Consider the following 20,268-nt stretch of genomic DNA (forward strand, 5'->3'; position numbering starts at 1 on the left):
ACATATTAATTAATTGTACAAAATAATAGATTTAATTATGAGGTTTTCATACATGCATGTAATGTTCTGTGTATCATCTTCCCTGTTACCCTCTTACATTCTTACTTTTCTCCCCACTGTCCTCTTTTCCTTCTCTTGACATCCTTTTCTTGTGCTGTGTGTGTTTGTGTGTGTGTGTGTGTGTGTGTGTGTGTGTGTGTCTTTCTGATATGTTTTTCCACAATAAATAGAACAATAAGTCTTAGGACTAAACAATGTCTGAAATTTTACAAATATGTGACTCATACTTGGAAAATGGTATTTCTATTGTTCTTGCTAGCAGGCCCAGCTGGATGGGTTCACATGCCTACCTATGGGGATGTACATGTTTGCCCTGCATGTTGATTTCTGGCTTTGTAGTTGCCTAAAGAGGGTTCATGAGAACATCAACAAATCATAAATTTAAAGAATTTATATTAACAAACCATACAAATGCTTGTGAAAAACAAGCACCAAATTATACATTGCAAGAACATTTAACCAATATAAATCGTTTCAAAATTATTTAATAATGTGATAAAACATGTTAAATAACCCAAGACCTATTGCATCACTCCTTTTCTGTGACACTTCTAGTAGCTCAGTAATCAGCCAGCACACTGAAAACAGAAGTTTCTGTTGGTACACTTGATGAAACTGTTGAAGGATTTGGGTTCAGCATGCTCACTTTGAGGAGCTCAGGTTTGTTGCTCTTCTTCCAGACGTAGACCTTTGTACTGAAATAAGCTGCATCACATATGACTTGGGAAATGAACTATTTCTCTTTTTCAGCTTTTCACCCACAATTTTCTCTCTGAGTAAAACACTCTTTCCATAGGTTCTCTCCTCCACAGGTAGCATTATTCAGTTCTCAGATAAAATGTCACTTGCTCAGCAAAGCCTTCCTTGATCTCCTATTTTAAGTAAGGTTCTCACTATTCTCTCTCTATATTAGTCAGCTTTCTGTCATTCTGATGAAGTGCTCAACAAAATTATAAAAGGAAAGGTTTATTTTTGGCTCACAGTTTTCAAAGTTTTAGTCAAAGTTTGGGCAAATCTATTGTCTTGGCTTCTGGTGGAGCGCCAGATGACAATGGCAGGGAATATATGGTGGAGAAAACTGCTTACCTCATCATAAGGAAGAAAAAGGAGAAAAAGAAAGGGGCCCAGAATTCCATAAATCACCTTTATAACACACCCCCAATGACTTAAGGACCTGGCCCCACCTCTTAAAAGTTTATTACCTCCCAATAATGCCACCCCAGGGCCAAAGCCTTTATTTAAAATGCTTTTGGAGGCTATTTAATATCTTAATTATTCCACTTTTATTAAATTATAGTCATTTCTTAGCACTTAGCATAGATGGCTGTGTGTGCTGTATCTATGCGTAATTTGAATAAATGGGCTGTTTCTCTTACTGGTCTGTTAGCTTTACAAGGCAGAGCCTGTTTCTCTGTTTCACTTCATTTTTTATCTGGAGTTAGTACCATGCCCTACACAGTGTAAAATCAAGAAATATCATTTGAATGAATCAAATTAAGGGGAAATTTGAAGGAAAATAAAATCTCAGAAGGTAGTACAAATGGTGTGAGGGAGGAAGAGAGTGATGGCCTTCCCTTAATAAATTGTATATTAAATTATAGATAGCAACTTTAGTATTGTCTACTCTCTCCTTGTTCTAATCAATGAGAGTTTAATCGTCAGGATCTCTGTGTCTGGAACAAAATTGAGTATGGAACTCAAACCAAGAAGCTTGAGAAGGATCAAAGATCTGGCAGGGTGGACACTTGACAGTGTGACCCTGAAGATTCCATCAGCCCTGTACAAAACTTCTCTCCTGACAGTTCTTGATTATGAAGTGAACGTGTTGGAGGATGCAGGTATGTTCACGTGCAGAGGATTTACCTGTTGCCATGTCTGCTTTGAAACCACAGCCTGGGTCTCTTTTAATGCCTTTTAGTAAAGGAGGTGAAACTGGAAAGAATCTTGAATGGGTAGTCACGCTCTTATCTTAGACTGATCCTTGAATTGCTGTGTGGCTTTAGGAAAGTAACACATTTTTTTCCTCAATTATTGAATACATGGAAAGCATATTTAATAGTCATTAGAAACTTCCTATTAGTAAATAGTGATTGCAATAGTACCACCACTTCTTTTAAGTCCCTCCCTGCTTTGTGTGTCCACTAAGCTGGAGCAAGATGCAGCTTTAGGAAGTCAAAAACACTTAAGAGTTTTCAGTATTTTCTATGTTCTGGACACTGTATTAGGTCTTTATTTACCCATTATTTTAGTCTCATTGAAATTTCATATGTTTTTATATTTTACAAACATAATGTTCTCCACTGGTTCAAATGTGTAGTTAGTCACCCAGCTGCCATACTGGCATGAAATCCATTGACTAGATAGACAGACAGGCATAGATAGAGAGATAGATGAGGAATCTGTCATTAAAGAGCAAGCAAGATGACAAATGTCTAGAGAAGTGTTTTGGAAAAATTTGGAACTTCTATGTAAGCTTAATAAAAATGACGGCATACTATTTAAATAATAAAATCATCAACATGGCTGTAGTCCATGAACAGTTGGAATCATACCAAATTTTTAAATTTTTAGTTTGAATTATTTTAGATTTATAGAAGAGTTGCAAGGATATTAGAGAACTTATCACCTGTCATCAGTTTCCTCCAATGTTAATCTCTCACATGACCATACTATAATTACAAAAAGGGAATAAGACAGTAGTATGCTAGTATTGATACAGTATTATCATCTAAACTGCAGACTTTTTGCTAGTATCTTTCTTGGCTGCAAAGTGGAACCCAGGATGCCATATTGTACTTAGTAAACATGATGTTTTATTCTCTCACTCTTTCTGACAGCTCTGTAGTCTCTACTTGTCTTTCAGATCTCTTCAGAGCCTAGTAAGATATTCTAGAATGTCCCTCAGTCTGGGTTTGTCTGATTTTTTCCTCATAATTAGGCTAGGGTTTTTGATTTTTTGGTTTATATACTGTATAGGCAAAGTGCTTTCATCCCATCATACCAGCTGGTACATAATATTGTTATATCTTCTCACTTTTGATTTTACCTTAACTATCTGGTTAAGGTAGCATTTTAATTCAAAAACGTTCTCTCTTCACAACCTTGCCAAGAAAAAATTATGTCTCAAATATGTATCCCCATGTTCTCTAATAATAAAATGACCATGGTAGCTACTATACAAAAGTAAAGAATAAAGAACAAGCTAGAGAAGGAGAAGAAGATGGAGGAAGAGGGGAAGCAACAAAAATTGCATCTGGATTCTAGTGAGATCCCACCATTGTTGGGCTAGCAGCTGATCTTGCTGGAGTATATGGTTTAAATGAAAGTCAAGTCACAGAAGACAAGCGTCCCCTTGAGCAAGCTGCTTTTCAAAGATAAGGGTGGAACTAAAGTCTTTACTTTGTTATCCTTCTAGAACTTGGTCCCATTCCCCACCACGTTTTATCATAATGCCTCAGCTTGCTCCTCTGTAGCATTACATGTCTTGTGAGCAAGCACTTGGGGACATTTTTAACATCCACTGGCACCTGGTATTTGCCAAGCTTTTTACATCCACCAACTATAATCCTTGAAACAGGCTGTCAAGGTAGTTGTTTATTATCATTTGCTTATTATAATTTTACAAATAGGAAAACACATAAATTAAGTAGTGTTGAAGCCTAATGCTAGTTTGAAAATATCAGTACTTAAATTAAGATGCAAATCTGCCTGACTCTAAAACTGTCATTCTTTTTCTTTAGCTAATTAATTTTGTAGTTCTTCTAAGTGTTTCAGGCATGACTTGGCTTCAGAGAAAGTGTTTCCTTCTATAGATAATTACATTCATTTCTCTTTATAAATAATTATACACATATATGCACACATATGTATGTTCATTAATATATAATTGTAGCTTTTAAATGATAAGCTACAAAGACTTGTATACTTTTTAAATGATTCATACCTACCAAACCATACAATGTAAGTATGAATGTTCTTGTGCTCATTGTTACTGTCATGGCATTTGTTTGCTATTTAATATCTTTTGAGTCTCCCTGTATACATCTGTACACAAATATGCTCTCATATACATACATGTTATTTTTAATAACATCATAAAGTAATAGTTTAAATATTTACTTATTTAAAAACAGGGTTTTGTTATTTTTCCAGGGCTAATCTCAAGTTCATGAGTTCAAGTGATAATTTTGCCTCAGTTTCTTTTTTAAATTAATTTTACTGGTACATTTAAGGTTTACAATATAATGATATTCACCATTGGAAATTTGCACCTTTACATAATCCACCTTGCTTCTTATTTTTCCCCATTCCCTTGCCATCGCTTCAACCCCTCCATCCTTTCCTATCTACAAAGACTTTGTTTCCATTTTTTCTTTTCCTCATATTAATTCCATTCCTTTCTTCCCCTGCCCCTCCCACTTCCCCTTCCCCCTTACATCTTTTCTGCCTATTTCTTCTTATTTACACATTCAGTTTCTCACAGTAGAGAAACTATTTAGTATTTACACATATGTGTCCTATTTATTTCACTTAAGAGTATCACCTCAATGTGCATCCATTTAGCTATAAATGTTTCTAATTTCTTGTTCTTTTTTCTTTTTTTTTTTCTTTTTTTATGGTACTGGGGATTGAACTCAGGACCTTGCACTTTCAAGGCAGGGGGCAGAATCATTGAGCTAAATACCTGGCCCAGGTTTTTGGTTTTTTTTTGGTACCGGGGATCGAACTTGGATCCTTGCACTTGCAGGGCAGGTGGTGGAACCATTGAGTTAAATACCCGGCTAATTTCTCATTCTTTATGGCTGAGTAATACTCCGTTTTATAAAAAATCCACATTTTCTTTATCCGCTCTCCAGTTCATGGGCTATTTAGCTATTACAAATTGTGCTGCTATGAACATGGGTGCACATATATCACTGTGGTATGATTCTTTTAATTCTTTGGAGAAGATACCCAAGAGGAGAATAGCTGGAGTTCCAGTCCTAGTTCTTTGAGGTATCTCCATACAGATTTCCATAGTGGCTGCACCAGTCTACACTCCTACCAGCAGTGGAGTAGTATTCCTCTTTCCCCACAGCCCTGCCAGCATTCGTTATTGGTTGATTTCATGATAGCAGCCATTTCTTTCTGGGGTGAGGTGAAATCTCAGTGTTGCTTTCATTTTCATCTCTTGAATGACCAGTAATGTTGAACATTTTTTCATGTTTATTTGCTATTTCTAGTTCTTTGTCTGAGAGATGTTTGTTCATTTCAGATGCCCATTTTTGGATTGGGTCTTTAAATTTGGAAGGGATGGTTTTTTAAAGTTCTTTGTAGATTCTAGATAGTAGACCTTCGTCTGAGGGACTGCTGGTGAAAATTTTTTCCCACATTGTGGGTTGACTTTTCACACTGTTGGTGGTTTCTCTTGCTGTGCAGAGGCTTTTTAATAAGAGATCCCACTTATTGATTGTGCTAGTTCATGGGCAACTAACTGAAGTTTTGTTCATAAAATCTTTTCCTACACCAATGTCTTCAAGAATTCTATCTAACCTCTGATCCAGCTGGTTCAGTGTTTCTGTTTTAATATTTAGATCTTTAATCCATTTAGATTTTAGTTTAGTGCATGGTGAGAGATATAGGTCTAGTTTTAATCTTTGGGAAGTTGAAACCCCATTTTTCCAGCACCATTTATTAAAGAGGCTATCTTTCCTCCAGTGAGGGTGTTTGGCTCCTTTGTCAAAGATGAGCTGGCTGAGTGTGTCTGGAGTTTTTCTGCATCTTCTAATCTGTTCCACTGGTCCTCAGGTCTGTTTCTTTGCTGGTACCATGCTGTTTTATCACAGTGGCTTTGTAGTATAGTTTCAAGTTGGGGGTTATGATATCCCCAGCCTTGTTTTTGTTACACCCAGCAAGAGAGAACCAACCAGAGACTGATATTAAATCCACACAAGAGTTTATTACCAGCCGGGACCCGAGCTTGCATCGGACTGGAGCCCCAACTGGGGGAAGATTAACATATTTTATACACTTTTGAGACCAACAGTTTCTAGGCCCCCCTATGGGATAGAACTAGTAAAGCAAGCAAAAGGTACAGAAGCAGAACATCCTGCTGTTAGAACATTTGTAAAACAATAGTTGATTAATTGTTATTTTTAAAGAGACTTTCTAAGAGGAGGAGGTTTTTAAGCTTCCTCCTTCTGAGTTCATCTAAAGGGCAGGCAGGTGGGTCAAGCAGCAATATGGAGTCTGTCTTGCTAACTAGGGTCCTTCATTCCCCACTGGTTCTTGTAACCTAATCAAATTTTTGATTTCTGTATTTATTTTTTGGATTTTTTCTCTAAAACATCTTCTCAAATCTCATAATTTTGTCTCAACACCATCAGTGTAACTGCATCAACCCTCTGTCTGACATATTTAGTCAGAGCATTTATAATGTAAGGTCCCATGAGCAAAAGCAGAAGTAAGATAACTAAGGGGCCTGCTACAGCAGAAAGTAGGGTAGTTAACCATGGGGATCAGTCAAATAGATTTTGAAACCAATTTTGATCCTTTTGTTGAGCATATTTAGTCTAAATGTTTCCTGACCATAGCTAAGGTATCTCTAATGACATCAGACTGATTAGCATAGAAGCAACAGGTTTTTTTTCTAGGGCTACACATAACCCTTCTTGTTTTATGAACAGGAGGTCAAGTCCCCTTTGATTTTGCAGGACCATCTCAGCTAGGGAATCAACCTAGTTTTCTTTAATCTGGAGATCGAGTCTTTCAGGTGACCCAAATCTCTGGCTACTTGGTGGTTTAGGGCTTTAAAATTTGTGTCCTGAAGGATCAGGGAGGAAGTTCCAATAGCCACTGACCTGGCTATTCCTAATCCCACCAGAATGGGCACTAAAACATGGGCACCCTTTTACTCCTATAGTGTAAATCAGTGGTAAATCCCAGATGTTCATGGCCCCCATTTTTATTATAATACAAGACTTGTGGAACAACATACACAGTGATACAAAATAAAGTGGCAGATTGGGTAGCCAAGACTGATTTGGGAATGTATTTAGTCAAGTCCTCGGTGCAAGCAAACCAAGCATATCAGGACCTGGTCTCCTGGCTTGAAACCATGGGGCTAGAACATTGCAAAGGTTTTTTTCTCGAGCCTGTTGTTTTGTAGCCTGGATCTCACTCTGAAGAATCTGTAAGGCTTGAAGAGACTGAAGTAAAGAGACACAAGAACTGTTATTTGTTCAAGGTTTAACTTGGGGAGGAGTGGTGGCAGCCTCCCATACAGGACTTTAAGAGGGGTAAACTTGTCACATATGGGGTACATCTAACTATTTATAAGGCTAGAGGAAGCAGATCAGGCCACCTACTGCCAGTTTCTAGAACATATTTAGTCAGGGTTTCTTTCAGGGTCCTATCTATCCTTTTTACTTCCCCTGAACTTTGTGGGTGATAGGCACAGGGTAACTTCCAATTGGTATGTAGTGCCCTTGTCAATGATTTGGTTATCTGTGCTGTGAAGGCAGGGCCATTGTCAGACCCCAGGTAATGAGGGATGGCAAATTGGGGAACTATCTCCTGGAGCAAAACCTTAGTTACTATGTTGGCTGATTCTCTATGAGTGGGGAAAGTTTCTACCCAACCTGAGTAGGTGTCAACCAATACCAGTAAATATTTGAACCTATTGCTGGATTTTATTTCAGTGAAATCAAGTTCCCAATGTTCCCCTGGCTCCCTTCCCCATAGTCAATTACCTTTGTTTCTTGGTCTTGTTTAGGAGTTTAACTGTGTACACACCTGACACCTGGAACTGATGTCCTGGACCATAGAGGTCAGTCCTGGGATTGAAAACTTAGAGCTCATTAGTCTTTTTAACTTTGATTTTCCCGGGTGAGTTAAATGATGTAACTGATGAACAAGTTGTCACCCCAGGGCTCGGGGGAGACAAATTTGTTCGTTTGTCCCTTTCCACCCACCTGAGTCCAATTTTGTACTCCCTCGCTTTTGGTTTTCCTCTTCCTCTTCTGGGGTACATGTGGGTCTTTCTAGCAGGTAGCCAAAGTGTCAGATGGGCAGAATGTCTATTGGCCCCACTGCTTTTTGGCCACTCCTCCGGACACATCATTGGCCTTGCAGTTACTGCAGGCCTCGAAGCTGTCTCCTTTTTGGTGGCCTTTACAATGAATAATAGCCAATGCCCTGGGTTCCCAAATTGTCTCCAATAAGGCAAAAATTTCTTTTTTGATAGTTTTCCCTTCTGATGTCAATAGCCCTCTTTGTCTGTAGATGTCACCATGTACATGGGCAGTGGCGAATTCATACTGGCTGTCAGTGTAGATGTTTACAGCCTTGTCTCAACCTAACAGGGCTTGAGTTAAGGCTATTAGTTCAGCCCTCTGCGTTGAAGTCTTTTGGCTTAATGCCTGTGTCCAGTGTACCTGTTTTACTGGACTGACACCAGCCGCCCCCGCATACCTGACTCAGTCTTCCATGAAGCTGTTTCCATCAGTGAAGAAGGTCTCATCTGGGCTTTGGAGGGCAACATCAGTCAGATCTGGGCTGTTGGTGGTGGAAGTTGTCAGAGTGTCCAGACAGGCATGGAGGGGCATGCATATGAGTCAGAGTCTGGGAGTAAGGTGGCCGGATTGAAAGTTATTTTTCAGGCGAATTTGCTGCATGGAGCATCCAACAACAGGGCCTGGTACTGAGTCAGGCAAGCATGGGAGAGCCATTGTTCTGGGGCTCCTCTGAGCAATGTCTCCACCGCATGGGGTCTAGTGATGACCAAGTCTTGTCTCAGGCTGAGCTTATCTGCCTCCTGGACCAGGAGAGTGGTGGCTGCAACTGTCCTCAAACAAGTAGGCCATCTATTTGTTATAGGATCAAGTTTTTTAGACAGGTAGGCGACAGGTCTCTTTCAAGGCCCCAATGCCTGAGCTAGCACTCCTTTGGCTATGCCCCCTCATTCAGCCACAAACAACTGAAAGAGCTTGGTGACATCAGGTAGGGCCAGGGCTGGTGCTGACACTAAGGCTTTCTTTAAAGCCAAAAAGGCACTTTCTCCTTTTCTGTCTGGAGGGACTGTCTCTCATGCCTGGAGTGTAGGAATAGTGACTTTTCCCAGTTTCTTGGCTAGGACTTCTTCAGGGGGGCATCACAGTTATCATAAACTTTCTGGGCTATGCTCAGGATTTCAGTCCTATTCTTTCCCTCAAATCCCTCCAATTTCTGTAATTTTTTTTAATGTCTGGGGTCAACTGGGAAACAAAGGCCAGATTTAAAGCTGCTGCATTTTCCGGAGCCTCTGGGTCAAAAAGAGTGAAAACTCTATAGGCTTCCAATAGTCTCTCCAAAAATGCAGCTGGAGACTCCATTTTTCCCTGGTGAACCTCACTTACCTTACTCAAATTAGTGGGCTTTCTGGCCTCTGCCTGGAGTCCCCTTAATAAGTGCTGGTGGTAGGTCCCCAGCCTTCTCTTACCATCACCATCATTGGGGTCCCATTTGGGGTGCTGCGACAGAACTACCATTTCAGCATTGGCTGAATGCCCTGGAGTTCCGGGAGTGACACTGGGTTTGGCCCCAGGGCCTCCTTGACTGCCTGTTGACAAATGTGGTCCCACTCCTCTGTGGTGTACAGGATCTGTAAAAGCTGTTGGCAATCATTCCAGGTTGGCTGATGGGTATGAAAATCAGACTCAAGAAGAGATTAATGCCTGAGGTTTTTCAGAGAAGGGGGGGATTTTGATGTTTCCAATTGTAAAGATCACTAGTTGTAAAAGGGACATAAATCAATCCTCCCCCCAGGCTCTGTCTGTTTTAAAGGAAAAAGGGAGGAGGAAGATGGGGCTGATGGACCATAGTCCTGTCCTGATAGAGTGCCAAAGGTTGATCGGGACCTGTGGGGTCCCGACTCCTGTGACCACATTCCAAACCTTGTGAGCAATGTGCATAGAATAAGGTCCCATCGGGGGCCAACCGACTCTGAAACTGGGCCATTTTAATTTACACAGCATTCGTAATTTGCCTTTAGAAAATTTTATGCCATATTTATCTTCCCTGTCTGTGGAATAAATTTTTTTGAAGTCATTCAAAACACAATCAAGTGGAATTCTTTCTGTGGACTGTGAGGAACACATAATTTTAGCCTGTGAAAATGCAAAAGGCACACAGAGCAAGCAGACAGGCAACAATAAACAAAGACAAACTTTGGCCAAGTAAAACCTCTAGGGCTGAATGGATTTGGACCCCACCCAGGGAGTCACTCTTCTGAGGACTCCGACCCAGTGAGTCTGCTTGCCGTCGTGAAGAGACTCTAGGTAGGAGAAACTTGTGCTGTGTCCAGCTTTTCCCTACCTATCCACAGTGCACTAAGAATCATTCGATTCTTACCTCTAGAGGCTTTCCCAGTAAACTCCTGTGGGTCGGTTGATTGGCGATAGGGCCTGCCTAGGACTGGTCTACCCGGAGCCCTGGAATACCATTAGGGTGGCTTCTCCTTCTGCAGACTTGTGTCCAGAGGGGCCAAACACCGCTGATGTCCGATCCTGGTCTCTCCTAAAAAGAAACAATGGCTCCAAGATAATAAGCTCCAGAGCAGCTGGCTATCTCGCTGGAGCCTCCAAGAATGTTACACCCAGTGAGAGAGAACCAACCAGAGACCAATATTAAATCCACACAGAAGTTTATTACTGGCCAGAACCCGAGCTGAGCATCAGACTGGAGCCCCGACTGGGGGAAGATTAACATATTTTATACACCTTTGAGGCCAACAGTTTCTAGGCCCCCCCCATGGGATAGAACTAGTAAAGCAACCAAAAGGTACAGAAGCAGAACATCCTGCTGTTAGAACATTTGTAAAACAATAGTTGATTAATTGTTATTGTTAAAGAGACTTTCTAAGGGGAGGAGGTTTTTAAACTTCCTCCTTTTGAGTTCATCTAAAGGGCAGGCAGGTGGGTCAAGCAGCAATATGGAGTCTGTCTTGCTAACTAGGGTCCTTCAGTTTTTATTGCCTAGTATTGCTTTTGCTATTCTCAGTCTCTTCTTGTTCCAAATGAATTTTTGGATTGTTTTCTCCAGGTCTGTGATATATGCTGCTGAGATTTCAATTGGGATTAAATTGAATCTATATAGCAGTTTTGGATGTATGGCCACTTTCACTATGTTGATTCTTCCTACCCAGGAGCAAGAGATATCTTTCTATTTTCTGATATCCTCTTCAATCTCTTTTTTCAGAGTACTATAGTTTTCAGAGTAGAGTTCTTTGATTTCTTTTGTTAGGTTGATTCCTAGGTATTTCAATTTTTTGGATGTTATTGTGAAAGGAACTGATTGCCCCATTTCTCTCTCAGTGAGTCTGCTTTTCGTGTACAGAAAAGCTATTGATTTTTGTGTGTTGACTTTGTATCCAGCTACTTTACTGAATTTGGTTATTAAGTCTAGACAACTTTTGGTGGAGTTCTTAGGGTCTTTTATAGAGAGGATCATGTCATCTGAAAAAATGATAATTTGACTTCTTCGTTTCCTATCTTTATTCCTTTTATTTCTTTCTCTTGTCTAATTGCTGTGGCTAATATTTCCAAAATTTTATTGAACAGGAGTGGTGATAGTGAACATCCTTGTCTCATTCCTTATTGGGACTGGAAGGATATGAACATTTTTTCAAACTTTAGCTCAGAAGAAGTTTTTGTGTCTTACTGGTGGTACAAATGAAAGACTTTAGAACTTAAATCCTGAAGAAAACAAAAATAAAACAAAACAAAACAAAAAAACCCAACTAAAGAGCTTCATTACCTACTTTGCCCTGGGATACTCTTAACTTCAAACAACTGGGCAGCTGTTGTGGACTGTCTTGTGTCTTCAATCATCTGGCCTCAACACGTATCAAATTTGAGCCCCTGGTACCCTGCAGATGTAGTCAAGTTAAGATAAGGTAACATTGAACTAGGGTAGGCCCTAAATCTAGTAACTGGTAACTTTATGAGGAGGGAGAGACCTACAGATACAGAGAAAGCACATGCAGAGGGAGGACAGGTGAGGCAGGAGGCAGAAATCAGCCTGAAGGAGCCACAAGCCATGGAATCCAAAGACAGCAGCACCATAAATCATGTGAGAGGCCTGCAGCTGACTCAGTCCCAGAGCTAACAAAAATACCTCCACTGCCAATACCTTGATTTTGGATTTCTAGTCTCCAGCTCTGTGAGAAAATAAATTGCTGTTTCTTTAAGTCACCCAGTTTGTGGTAAATTGTTACAGTGTAGCCCCAGGAAACTAGCACAGCAGCCACTCAGATTTAGACTTTTTCTGACCTCATCACCTGAGAGTGTGTGATATCTCTCAGCTGCTTGATGAACAGTCTATAATTGGGGAACTCTCGGAAATTCCCACCCCCACTTCCACCCCCTACACCACACCCCTCACATCAAGATTTATTCCAAATCTGGGACAATTGTATTTTTTTCATTTAATTAACTAATTAATTAATTAATTATTTTTTTGTGGTTCTAGGGATGGGACCCAGGGCTTTTGCACAGCCACATTCCCAGCCCTTCTTATTTATTTATTTATTATTTCCATTTTGAGACAGGATTTTGCTAAATTTCTTAGTTGCTCAGACTGGGATCAAACTTGTAATCCTACTGCCTCACCATTTCAGTATGCTGAGATTATAGGTGTGTGCCACCACCCACAGCCACTATCATGGATGCTTTATATTTACCCTTGTAAGAGATTCCAGGAGTTTGCAAATTCTGACAAGGTATGATGAAGGCTTCCTGGGTGGTGTCCTACAAATGGTAGTGAATACAATTCTGCTAGCAGTTGTCCTGACTTCCACTTCACATGGTATTTAGTAGTGTTTCTCCAGAGTTCTCTAGTTTCTGAATGTTGCTTGCTACTCCTCCTATGTTCTCTCTCACATAGAATCATTTTTCAAGCTTTTTGACTACCTTGCAGTCCCCTGCTCTGGTTACAGGATCATGCCTCAACTGGATATGGTTACACATCCATGTCTCTGGTCACTGGCTGCTGGTAAGGAATGCTCCTCAGGACACTACCAGCTTTTCTGTTCTTCCAGGCTAACATTTCCTGCTTGCTGGCCCACCTTGCTTGGGTTGGGTACAGAAATCTCTAGTGGTTTCTGTTGTTACCACTTTGTCCTTCTCTGCTGAGACCTGTTGCCTTTCCTGCTCATCTGTGCATTTTAAGATACAGGGACCAGCAGCCTTTTCCAGCAATGGTGGCACCAGCGTGCCTCTCCAGGTGCAGAGATTCGCACTCTGTCCTATGCTCAGCCCACATGACTGTTAGTGAAGAAAGCAGAGGAACTGGTATCAGGGTTGAGAAACTGACTCTCCTACCTCCTTTTTTTTTTTGGTACCGGGAATCAAACTCGAGACCTTGCACTTGTGAGGCAGGCAGCGAAACCACTGAGCTAAATCCCTGGCCCCCTACCTTCTTTTTTGCTTTTTATTAGAAGTGTCCATAAAGTGCTATTTATTATCTAATGGAGCTTTATGAAACTCAGTGAATTAGACCTTTTCTTTCTAAGTTAATGTACAATTTTTGCCTTTACTCTATTGGGAAGAAAAAAAATCTAATAATAGTGGAGAAAGAGCAGATAGCTGATGAAGAAAACTCTTAAGAGACAGGATGGTTAAGGTCCAGAAAAGGTTAATTTTGAACAAAAGGGATCTTTCTGAAAGGAGATTTCCATTTCAGTTAGGCACATGAGCGAGAGGTCAGAGAGCCTGGGTTCAAACTTGGGTTCAGTCTCTTGTTGGCTAGGTACTACTGGCTCAATAATCTACTTCATCTCCAAAGTGGAAATAAAAATAGTTGTCATTGTGCTGTTTGAAGGTTATGGCACATATGATGGTGCCTGTGCATGCAGTACCCACATGTATGAGAAAATCCATGTAAAGTGCTTAGCACAAAACCTGCCACAGAGTGGAACCTTTACACATGTGCTATTATTAGAAAGAGGTATATATGCAGTAAGATTATTTAATAAATTAATAACTGTTCACCTAAATTATTCAAAATAAGTGAAATTTTTCTATTGATATTTTTGGGTAGGTTCTACTAGAATTGAACCTAAGGCCTTATGCATGCTTGGCAAGTACTCTATCACTGAGCTACATCTCCAGCTCCTTTGTAGAATTTTATTTTGAAACAGGAACTCACTCAGTTGTCCTGTCTGATCTTGTTATGACCCTCTTACTTTAGCCCCCTGAGTAGGTGGGGCATTTAGACTTGTGCCACTGTACTCAGCTTCAAATTTTTCTCATCTTGGGCAAATTCTGCTTCCCATAGTAAATGTATACTGACTCAGCACATTTAACATATTATTTAACTATTTAAAAGATAAATTTTTTTTATATTTTACTCCCACTAACTTTTAATACATGCATTATATTTTTTCCCAATTATACATGAAATATCCAACTAAGCTTCATGTGCTCAGAGTTGAGAAAGTATTAAAACTTTCCTTCTGAATCTCTTGAGCAAGATATTGTAGTTTTAAATTAGAGTCTGCTTTTATAATGTAAGCTTAAAATCTCTGCCTAAAGAAAAAGACTAGAAAGACTAGTGAGACAGGAAAGAATGTGCAGTTCTTGTAAAATTTAGAGAAATTATTGACTTTATTTTTGTCTCAGTAAAATCAATATATGGTGGTATCAGAAAGGTAGAAGATGATCAAACATATTCATTATAAACATGGAAAATTGTTAGAGTTATGTTTGTAATGGACAAGGAGCTTCATGTCACTATCACCTAGTTTTGACAATCTAGTTGTATTTGCCATTATTCTACATCTATTGCCCACAAAAGTTCTTAACTGACACAGTTTTTTTGCTTTTGTTAGTGGGGATCAAACTCGGGTCCTTGCGCTTGCTCAGCAGGTGGTGAAACCACTGAGCTAAATCCTTCCGGCACTTAACTCACACAATATGTCTGGACATATTGGACTGGATTGGACAGTTATATGTCTGGGCCACCCCCACCCTCACAAGAAGTTAGATTCTCAGCTTGTGGTTTGACGTCCTACCCTCAGTTCCCTTTTAGTCAGGCTCATGAGAGCGGAGAGAAGACACACTCAGCTGAATTCTGAAGTAAGTAATGAAGAAACTATTCACAGAGGAGCTGATGAAGTGACGTGATCTAGACAAGATCTTAGTGAGCTCAGGAACTATCCAGCTGCCTGAAGGGTCAAGAGGAGAAAATTGTGTTATTAAGGAAAGACTATGACTGCAACCCGGAGGGATGCAGCCATCGTCTGAACCATACCAAGGCAAATGGCAGGAACACCTCACCTCTCTTCCCTTCCACTATCTGTCTGCCTTTGGTCAGGTGACAGAAGCCACAGGAGCTGATACAGAGACAAGAGACAGCAGACACAGAGAGGGACAAGAAGAAAAAGTCTCTTACATGCAAACAAGGAATGAGCAGTCCAGTCCCTTTGTCTCTCATTGGTAATGATCCCATTAAAACACAAGAGTAGAAATTAACTAATATTGGCACAGTTCATAAAAATAAACATTAATCATTAATATATCTGCATTCCACAATTTATCTTGACATGGTTTTGAGGACTCTATTAGAAGAATATTTTCTTTTATTATACACTTAAAATTGATATATAAAGTTCTTAGGTTTAATTTGTTGAGTTTCTAAGCAGCCAGTTTAATCAATAAATTAAAATATTTTGTAATAGCTTGGTGAAAGTTAATGTGGTAAAGAATGATGAAGGAAAGGTTACAAAAAACATAGTTGCTTTTAGGTAAAGACTGCATGTAAAATAAACATGAGTTGGTTCCTTCCTACCCCTTTAGAAATTTAGACAAAATTGGCTGGAATCTCCAACATTTTATTCAGAGCACTTTCTACAATTTCTATAAATGCCTGGACCTGTTGTTGCACATACACCTTCAGGACAAGGATATTTAAAAATAATCAAGACATGGTTAAAAAACTTTGTTTTTCTCATTTGTGACAGCTTCTAAAATCTGCAGATAAGACCCCAAATAATCAAAAGATTTGATTTATTAAAAAGAAAAAGTCTCTAGTGAAATCTCAAGAGTCCCTTCTACCCCAAGCATTTTTCTTCATTAAACAATGAGTCAAAAAACCCACTTCAAATTGTAAATTGAACAACAATGGGAAAATCAAAAGTTTTCATTCTTTTCCAATCTTGTGTAATTTAACATGAACTCCATTTTACTTAGACCTAACGCAGTAACAGGCTTTGTTGTATCCACCTTTCAAAACACAGAACATTTGCAGGACACAGAACATCATTCGTTTTTCTTCTCCATCATTTCTATATGTTTTGGGGGTTTTTGTTTTGTTTTTTAAAAAAAGATGTAAAAACTCTTCAAAGTTTACCTTTTTTTGGACTTAAGACATAACATGAAATTGAGCATTATTCTAAAGCTTAACTTTGAAATGAACTAGTTTAGTGATATCGAACCCTGTTTGCATTTACATTATTTAAATTATATAGTATTTTATTTCTGTTTCTTGCTGTAAGTTCTAGCATTGTTCATAGATTGTGCAATTCCTATGCAATCAGTCTTTGCCTGCTGTCAGTTATTAACAGTGCAGTGAAGAATCCAGATATTGAACTTTCAGTTTCTCACTTCTCATTTCAGTTCAATGCATGCTGCTTAATTGTGTGGAAGATCCAATCCATTTTTGTTGTCCAGCCACCATGATGTGGATCATTCATTTGTTTCATGAAATATTCCAAAGCCTCTTGGTCAGTTTTATCTAAGGCTAGGGTCTTTTGAATATATGTGATGTCATCAAAAGATTGTAGTTCTGGCATTTGAGAGCCAAGCATCATTGAGAGAAGATTTATGAAGAGATTGGCATGCTGCTGAATAGCTAGATACACCTTGTAACACATCTCCTGAAACCTTTCAAATTCTCTGGTCTTGTACATTCTTGGGCCCCTTTGCTTATCACTATTAAGGAATCTTGCATCAAAACAAATGGCACACGTTCTTGTTTATAACCAAATTGTTTCTTCTTGTGATCCAAAAAGTGTCCAAAATCTATATGAAGTAGTTGTCCATCTTTCACCATGTTACTATTGTGATGGTCTCCAATTCCCAAAATGAAGGTAGTCACGCAATATCCAACACATGAATGTGTAAAGAGGTCAATGACTGCATCATATATTTCTTCTTTGCTCTTGTCTTTGAGCCACGGATGTGTGGCTATTGAACTGCAGTGCACTTTTCAGGCCCCCTTTGCACTGAATCTGCATGATAGTGTGAGAATTTCTTACCACCTCAAAAAGACCTATGCAGTCACTGATTGATAGACAACCGTAAGGCAACGTTCGAAGATCAAGACCTTGATTTTGCCAGATATTTTCCATAATGTGAATAATTTGAAGCATTAGCATATCTTAGTGTAAATCATCCCCATTTTTAAAGATGATCTTATTGTTTGAAACAGTAACTCTGTTACGATGTCTGGGTTCTCCCAATTCAACCACAATGCCCTTTTTGCAGAAGACATAATTCGACACTCTTCAAGCCTGAGATTTCCTACTTGATAAGCAGGGTTTAGAGGAGACAGAAAGCCCTGTAGAGCATCCATGAAATCTGGTTGCCTCATTTGCTCAACTAAAAAGTTCATCTGTACCTTTTGTGTCTCATCCTTCTTCTCCTCCTTGAGAATGTCAGTTAAGTTAATGAGCTTTTCCATAGCTTCAACTTGCCTACTCAGGTGCTTCAGATACATCCCACAGGCACTACAATAGGATTCCAAAATCAGACAATTTTTGACTGTTTTATTATGGATCTCAGATTTAAATGCCAGAAGAATAAGTGTCCAATCCTTTGATTTGTTAGTGCTTTCTTGAGTAAAAAAATCTCACAAGCAGGTTATCCAAATATTGTTCATATTTTAGGACCTGTACTAGCTGAATTAGGTACTGAGAAAGCTTGTCATCTGTCAAATATTTTTCCAAGTATCAAACAGCAAAACCTCTAACCATAGGATCTGGGTAATTACAGTCCAGAAACTCCATTGCCTGCTCAGGTTTGATCAGGGGCCAATATTTTACTAAGCAATACATCTGAGCTACTTCATCTCTAGAATTCCATTTAATGGACAGAAGGAATTTAGGTAGAATTTCAGGGGTAGTTACACAATAGTGTCTGTTTTTCCACAGAAAATTTTTCTCTTGCTCAGTGATTTCAGATAGAGAGTCTCCTGTACAAATTGCTTGGAGCTGTTCTTTGTCATTTTCTCTTAATTCATTGTCTCGAGCTAGTCTGCTACACAGTCCTGCATGTGAATAACTAAATCCTGCTTCTTGGGATACAGACCAATTTGCATGCTCTTCAATCACTGACATATCTGGAAACTTTACCACACTGCACAACCAATCAAACTCCAACTCTAGGCATGGAGTTTCTTTGTTTGGATTTGACCCAGTAACACCAATAGGGTTCAGCAAATCTTCTAATCCATGAGGTACTGGCCAAAGAGTCAAAGCCATTTTTCTAGATACTAGGGTGTCTGTGTAATCAAACAAGTTTATATTTCCCCAGGCCAATGGACAGTGCTCCTCTTTAGCACCCTTTCAGGCTTTAACAGAGCAAATGGAAAGGCAAAGTTGAGTAGCATGAGAAACATCAAGAATGTATATATCATAATTCAGCCATTCATTCCACCTAGGATTGGAACAAGGTACTCTTTGAGTGTTCACATTGTCACATAAGGGTTCTCCTCTGTGGTAGATAACCTTTGGAACATAGATCTTACCAATGTCTCGAATATTTACATTTACATAAGTTGCACAAAGAATTTTTATTCTGAGTGCACTATTTATAACCCAAAGGGATTTTGTAGATGTTTCTCCATTCATATACGGTGTAGCTGTAGAGATGCCTCTGGAATAGGATGGCATTGTAAAACAGTCCATTGGCAGTTGAGAGTAAAGGCTTTCTTTAGCCATCAGCATCAAATTGGGCATCCTCCCAAGCATTATATAGCTTCTTATATACTTATACTGTCTCAGGGGATATTTTTTCTAGGAAGTATTCATCACACCCACATACTTTTAAAATATACTTTCCCTGATATTCTAAAACACAGAGTTTTAGTTGTTCAGAGGATAACAACATACTTCGAGGTTTTTTTCCTGATTGCTTCAGCAATTACTTGTTCTGGTACACAGTCATGGTTGATTTTCAAAATATACTTCTGTTTGGCATTATTTGGAGAAACTATTACCCAAATCACCACAATTATTTGACCTTTATCTAATTTATTGTATATGTGCTTTGGCAGTTCTGGTGAAGATTCTACATTTGGAGGATAGGCATACATTGCTATACTATGAGGTGAATTGAGATCCCTAAGATCCACAGCTTCTTTGCAAACATTCAAAATATTTCTTCAGAAGTCCTGTACTTCTGGATCTTTAACCACATCAAATTCACACACTGACATGTCGATAACAAAACCAATTTCTCGACTGAGGTTCTTCACGGTTGCCTACTGGTTCAATTACTTTTAAAAAGGACTGAAAAAGCCGAAGGTCACAAAGTCGTCTTGTTTCATCAAAAAAACTCTTCTCTTTCTGCTTCTTGGGTAACGAGAAAATGTTAGAAGATTCATCTTGAAGAAGTTGATGGAGAGGGTATTTTCTTGCTTCCTTAAATAGTTCATGCTTTATGGTTATTAATGTAACCTCATGGAGGCATTCTAGTCACGATCTTTCCATTTGGTAGTAAACACTCTACTAGGATTCTTGAGGGCATCAAGTGGATGCCCCACAGTTTACCTGGTGATGGTCCTGGAGGCATTGTTCTGATCCTCTGCAAGTTTTACATATAAAACTACTTTATGTAATTACATCTATGGCTGTTCCAAAGCAGTAACGCTCCGGGCTTCTCCAGGCTCCGCGGCTCTAACTGCGTCGGGGTCCAGCCCTGCGGGTGGTGGCATTAACCTCAGGGTCCAGGGAGAGGAGAGCACGAGGCACGGACCACACCCCACACCCCCCGCCAACCTCCGGACCTGCCCGGCCGGGCCTGAGCCCTGCCTCGCCAGCGGCCCTAGCCCCAGCCCCCCCCAAAACATTTTTGTTGGAAAATTTCAAATAGTCCCAGAAATAGAATAGTTTATTGAGCCCCATGTCATCATCACCTTGTTTTGACAGCCTAGCCGTATTTTGCCTTTTTTATTTTCTTTACCGCTACTCTC

At 39.5% G+C, this 20,268-nt stretch overlaps 1 pseudogene; it reads right to left on the minus strand.

Moving 5' to 3' along the window:
• Window positions 1–15,759: 15,759 nt before the first annotated feature.
• Window positions 15,760–20,019, minus strand: LOC101696815 (phosphatidylinositol 4,5-bisphosphate 3-kinase catalytic subunit alpha isoform pseudogene; annotated as a pseudogene).
• Between the last annotated feature and the right edge of the window lie 249 nt (window positions 20,020–20,268).

This window comes from Heterocephalus glaber, unplaced genomic scaffold, assembly GCF_053883595.1.
Source record: "Heterocephalus glaber isolate CG9 unplaced genomic scaffold, H.glaber_assembly_v1.0 deba00001523, whole genome shotgun sequence".
Taxonomy (NCBI): Eukaryota; Metazoa; Chordata; class Mammalia; order Rodentia; family Bathyergidae; genus Heterocephalus; species Heterocephalus glaber.